A 6,569-nucleotide genomic window follows, 5' to 3' on the forward strand; every position below is an offset into this window, starting at 1 on the left:
AAAGAAATAAAGACTATTTTTGCACAGGTTTACGGACATATTAAAGTTTAGTAGCGGTGATGATGATTATTAAAGGTGAGTTGCGGGCGAAGTGCCTGAGGAGTGCGGATTAATGTTTCAATTCATTGCAGGAACATGCGGGAATCTTAGCTGCCACGCCTGCCATATGTGCACAGCGGTGGCCAACTTTACATCAACAGGCCATCAGAACTTTGGCATATGCGACGTCCCAGCACCTCAACGAACCGACACTGCATTCCGCAATCGTGAATACGAAAGCACCATTTGAGAGCGTCCGACAAATAATAGGTACACCCTTAGAATTTTTGAAACGATATTGTTCGGCAGGTGCCAGTGGGAGTGCTCCATCTAATCCACTCGGGCGCGGTAAAGTCATATTTTGAAGGAGTAGAAGCAAAGTATGGATCGAGCATATTCGCAGGACTTGAACAATTAGTCCAAACTGGGGACTGTTTAGCACAGATTATGGAGCAATCTAGCCAAACAGGCACCACACAACAAAGCGGAAGGTGCGATGAACTCTGGCATTTTACCATTCGTTCAACGCAGCCATGCGCCTGTCCAAAAAGCTGTATGCGAACCACGCCGCCAAAAACGCGTCTACCGTACGGGTCCGCTGCTACGTCATTCCATTCAAGCGACCAAGCCCAACTTGACCGGCTCCAGCTGCGAGGGCCCCGGATGAACGATGAACTCCGCGCGAAACGCTGGAACCCAGCGGTCCTGCGTGGTTCATCCTGCGAAAACATTTTCCGGACCTGTTTTCCACTATGGACTAATGGCGTTCAGACGCGTTCCCTTTGCCGGGAACAATGCTCTCGCCGCACGTTTGGTTCGCCGGTGTATGGGTGCGCCTGGTATCTGGTATCCGGCGGCGGCGTGTCAACAGAACCGTGGCCCGCGCGCCTACGTCATTCGACGTTTGCCCGCTGCCGCCGAAAGACGCGAAAAGTGCCATTTACTGCGAAGCCTAGTCCTGGTGTTTGGTGTCCTTGCGTGCGTGCGTGCGTGCGAACTCGTGTGTGTGTGTGTGTGTCTGCGAAAGTTGTTATTGTTGTCGTTGACCCACCCACCGCCGCACGCCCCGGAGTCGCATCTTCATCGCAGCGGGACTCGTTCGGAAGCAAAAGCGCAAAAACCGTTCGACTTCGTTTATTTGGCGCGTGCCGTGGTGCTGTGTCTCAGACACAGTTGGTGACGCCACGCCATTGGCCACGTTTTTCTCGGGAATTGTTTATCGGATGCCGCCAGCCCAGGCCGGAGAGAGAGAGAGCGAGAGTGTTGCTTATCTCAGTCGAACCGTGGTGCAGATCACATGGTCCCCAGTTGTTGGCGTATTTCATCGACGCGCAAAAAGTCTAGCTAGGGTAGCAGTGGACAGTAGAAGCGCTACCCTTGCGCGGGCAGAGTGAGTTTTGATCGGAAAAGTTTTCGTCGCTGCGGGCGCTGCTGGAAGTCACAGTTGTCCGAGTGACGCCGCCGTGCCTTTAGTTTAATTAAGTTTACTGTCAGCCCCGGTGACGCATCGTTGTCGTTTGCGGCGTGATAAATTGTAGTTCACTGGCAGCATCCACCCCCAGCATCATCGGTGCCCGTCCGCAGCAACAGCAGGCGCGGCAGCACCCGTTACTGGTCGAAGGGGTTGCATCGGTGTTGCATCACGTTGCACTCCGAACGGAACCGCGCGCACCGGGCGGTGTGCATCATCGCCACACACACCGTCCATCACAGCCGGCAGCCGCCAGTAGCGTAAGTAGTAGTAGTAGTAGTACCTGGCGTGTCTATATTTAAATCCATACTCGAGCGCTTCAATTTGCATTCATCTGGCGACCTATCTGGCGGCGGGCATGAGGTGTGCAGTTGCAGCACCACGACCAAAGACACCGATTGCGTGCGGCAAGCAGCGACACGGAGCGCGTTCCGTTTACGACGCAGTAAAAGTTCACGGTCAAAGAGGGTATTCGGTCCAATTCTGGGCGGTGCGCTGTGGCTTGTTTTTTGGCCCCGCCGAGCACCAGCCAAAGCAAGCGACAGATTTTCCCTACCCGTCTCGTGTTGAGGGTTTTCTTTTCGCCCGGTCTTTTCGCAAATCCCCGCCGTGGTGCTCACGTGGGCAGACTTAGCGGGCGAGCAAGACATCAACTTCAATCACTGTACCGCGCGGCGTGACACGCTTTTTTCTTCGGAGCCGGAGTAAGCCGCCTGGACCCATGTGGAGCGCCGGTCGTTGCCAATGGCAGCAGACATGACGGGTCCGGCCACCGGCATCCGGAACCGGGAAGCCGTCCGCCAAAGGATGATTAATGGTGTGGGGGCATTTTCCGGCGGGAACCAAGTGCCGGATGCCGGAGACAGCGGAGCCGCGCGTTCATGAAACATTTTGGGCATTTCAAGAAAGCCTCGGGAAGCGAATGACGCGTATGTGGGCGGTCTGGCCGGATTTTCTGTGGCGTTTTTCTTGTGGATACGCGCACGGTGATGAGGGTTGCCCGGGGGCCTTCCGGGGAAAAGCCCCGCCGGCTTCGGTTGTCTGCTGTCTGGGGAATGAAAAATGAATCTCGATGACCCCGAACACCGAACAGGGGAGTAGCTTAAAATGTGATTTGTAATACGCATACGGTTTTGTGTAATGCCGGCACCCGAAGCATCACGTGTGTGAGACTCTTTTTTATATGAAAAGGAAAATGATTTTTCCTTTGTATCGCGAGACCAGCATTGAACATCGGGTGAAAAATCTCATTCGACTATGCTTTTGCTCGATCCATTCCTCGACACTGATAAGCGATACAGCGCTTCCACCGATTCGGAATGGCTTTTCACGTCGCGGGGTGGCCGTGGGACCATTCGAAAACTTTTTGGCTCGGCCAGCAAAGTTCTTACAACTGTCGTAAGAACTACTGTCGTCCTACTGCTGGCACACGGAGTCAGCATTCGGCCGGTACTTATGAATAAATATCATGCTACACGGCCCCTACCGGCTAACTAATGATGGAATATAAAATCCTTCATTCATTTATTATGTATTCAACTTCTCTACACCGTGCGGCACAGGTTAGTGGAAATAAAACTAACGTCCAACTGGGAATGGGATCGGCTTACCCGGGAGGGGGCTGAGGTACCACTGCAACGACGGAGGGTGGCACTCACCGGGAGGCTTCGAGCTTATGCTACGGAACTATGCTGCCCATTTATCCAACCCGTTCCGTCGGCAGTCCGGCGCAACTTCAAATACACTCAATGCTTATTTATCGGCCGTTATTCAGGAGCATCATTTCGCGTTTCGCAAAAGTGGTAAATAAACAATAATCCCACAACCAGTGCCAGTGCCGAGTGTGCTTGACCCAGCAGGAGGCTTGCTGAGCTGAGCCCAGTAATGGAACTGCAGTTTAATTCCGCAATAACGAATTCCGCAAGGTTTTCGATCATTGGATAAAGTGGTACTGATCCAATCACATCACACACTCCCGCGCATACGATGTGTTAAATTTGATCGGTTTCAAAAGTTTAAATAAATTCGAACAAGGCATGGAACGCATATAATTTTTCTGCTCTGTGTTGCGTAATTCTTTTCGTAAAGCCTCCTATCGAAGCCTCGACTGCTGAGCAAAGCCCACACGGAGACGTCAGGACGTCATCCTCTTTTCCGGTGCTTCACTCTAATTTGCAACCCCTAGCGGAAGCCATTTGGCCCAATTCAATTCAATATACAGGGCCCACGGGTCACGGGCACCGGGAGATGCGATGCAACTTTATGTAATTCGTTTGTGCGTGTGAAGTGATTGTGAACGAAAGACCCCCGGGAAGGGTCTCCGGTTGTGCTTTCGTCCTTCGTCGTCTGGCTGGAAGAGAACGACCATTCCAGATTCCATCTCGTCAACACCACCCGGGCATTCCTGGGGAATCCAATTTCGGCTACCAGCGACCGGCAAAAGCTCGCTTCGCTTCTAATGAGCATCACAGGGACGGGCGTTTCTGGCGTTCCGCGTTCCACTGCGACTCGACTTTGTTGGCCGAGCGCCGCCGTTGTGCTTTTCTGGAGGAACCCGCGTATCCGTTTCGTCGTCTTCGTTCCGGTTCGGTGGTTACGCCGAAGACGGACGAACGCCCGGGACCAGTTTTAACAAATGAAGCGTGACAATATCATCATTATCATCTTCGCGCAACCAAAGACTGTCGGTCCCAAGAGGCAGAAGACGCCTGCCGAGGACTGCTGCTGCTGGTCGTCGTACGCCAGAGGACGGTTGTTGGAGTGGGTCCTAAAGGTCGACGGCCGTTTTTGGTGACGATGAAATGAAAAGTCATTTTCAATTCGCTCCCACGATAGATGGAACAAACAGGGAAAAACAAAAATCGCTTCGACGGTGGAAAATTATTTTGCCCTCGGCCGATGTCGACATTTGGACGGAAACAATCTGATTAAGGCGACTCGAGTAAAACGATAAAATGGGACTAAATTAAATAGCGGATTGTGTTTGCTACTTTCGCTGTACGCAAAATTCCAATTCTCATTTAATGAGGCAATCTAAAGTTTCTGAAGAGTATTTTTATACATACATTTTTTATATAAGGCTGGCTAAAAAGTAATCCATTATTTTTGGGTGAGATTCAAAACATTATTTAAGATACTTCCGATGGTCCGATTTACCTCAAATATGTACCGTTTTGTTGGAAAATTTGTTGTCTTTTCAAAGATAGGCTTATCATGACTCTTTTGTAAAAGACCTAGTCGTTATTGGCGAAAAACTGGAGCAATCCAATTTCACAATCCTTTTTTGATCGCAGTTTTTCATCACTTAGGAAATTTTTTATTGCGCGAAAAAGGTGCCAATCGCTTAGTGCAAGGTCTGGACTATACTGTGGATGCATTAAAACAACCCAAACAAACTCCCGGACTTTCTGGTGAGTCACTAAAGACGTGCGTGACATTTCGTTTTTCTGATGGAACACAGCACCTCTTCTGTTGGCCGATTCTGGTCGTTTCTGGTCAATTGTTAGCTTCCAACCGTGCAGTTGTTGACAGTAGAGGTCTGAATTTAGTGTTTAGCTACGCGGAAGCAACTCATAATAAACCGGTCCTTCCGAATCCCACCATATACCCGGTAGAACCTTCCTAGCCGTTTTTCCTGGTTTAGCCACCGGATAAGCTGCTTTACCACGCTTAGACCACGACCGATTTCACACAATATTGTCGTAAGTGACCCATTTCTCATCCCCAGTACCCATCCGTTTAAGAAATTGGTCGATTTCGTTCCGTTGAGCCAAAACTGTGCAAATGGCCATCATGTTTTTTATGTAAATAGGGTGGCGCCCAAACATCGAGCTTCTTTGTGAATCCAGCTTTGCGCAAATGGCTTTAAGCTGTTCGATGATTGATCTTTAGCTCCTGGCCGATGCTCTGATTACTAACATGCCGATCTACTTTGATTATTTCTGTGATTTTATCGACATTTTCGATGACGTGTCTGCCTAGGCTTTAACATCAAAAATAACTGAAACGTGTCAACGAAACCAAAATTTCACCCAGCTAGCTGTTAGAGTATCGGCACCATGAACACCATGCGAAATTTCAGTGGCCTAGCTTGAGTTTTCACCTTTATCGGACAAAAAATGTAAAATGTACCGAATTTTCTTCGCGTTGACCTCCATTGTTAACACCCTGTAACTCACAAACGAATAGAACAAACAAAGAACAATGAAAGCATTTTTTTAAGTGTAAAGTATCAGCTTTAAAACGAGCCTAAATTTGAAACTGTACGATAAATACTTCACAAGATATCGATCACTAAAGGCATCTACCGAAAAAATAATGGATTACTTTTTAGCCAACCTGATATATTCAGCATAGGGTTGAAAGGCTCACAAAAATTGTCGTACCAAAATCGTTGATGCGATTACTAATGGGACCATATTTTAAAGAAATTAGGGAACACTATTCATCATCGACACCGACACTGGGACACTGGGCTTTCTATTTTAAAACTTGATTGAAGTCGCACGAGGAATAATAAACCATAACACAAACAACAGACGACCGTAGCACCTTCCCGTACGCCAAGCGAACGTTGGTTTAGTCATTCGGAAAACTGTCGGCAAAAGAAAACACGGCCGTTTTGCATCTCACCGCACATTGGCTCACGGCGCGCCGCGCGTGACGCATCCCTCACGGAAACCAACAAGTGAGCTACACATACACACACACACACGCCCACATGGTACCGTTCCGTGCGAAATGGAAAATGAAAAGTCAGCCGATGTGGAAAATCGTTCCGATCCCCAGCACGGCGGCGGCGGCGTGGTTTGTTTTCGTTTGTCATTTTGCGGGAGAAGATCGACGTGAGCGTGAGGAAAAGCGGCAAAATCAAACTCACCCGTGGTTCGATGCTCTCCGCCCGACGGACGGCCGGGCGCGCGCCGGCTTCTCGGCGCGACGTTGGCGCTGTGAGTAAGCAACCCCAACCCACGCCAACCCCTCTGGCTCCGGCTGGGATGCATTTTGTTTTCCTCGGCCACCTCGAAGACCGCGCGCGGGGTGGTTAGTTGAGCTCGAA

The sequence above is a fragment of the Anopheles cruzii genome, chromosome 3 (assembly GCF_943734635.1).
Source record: "Anopheles cruzii chromosome 3, idAnoCruzAS_RS32_06, whole genome shotgun sequence".
NCBI lineage: Eukaryota > Metazoa > Arthropoda > Insecta > Diptera > Culicidae > Anopheles > Anopheles cruzii.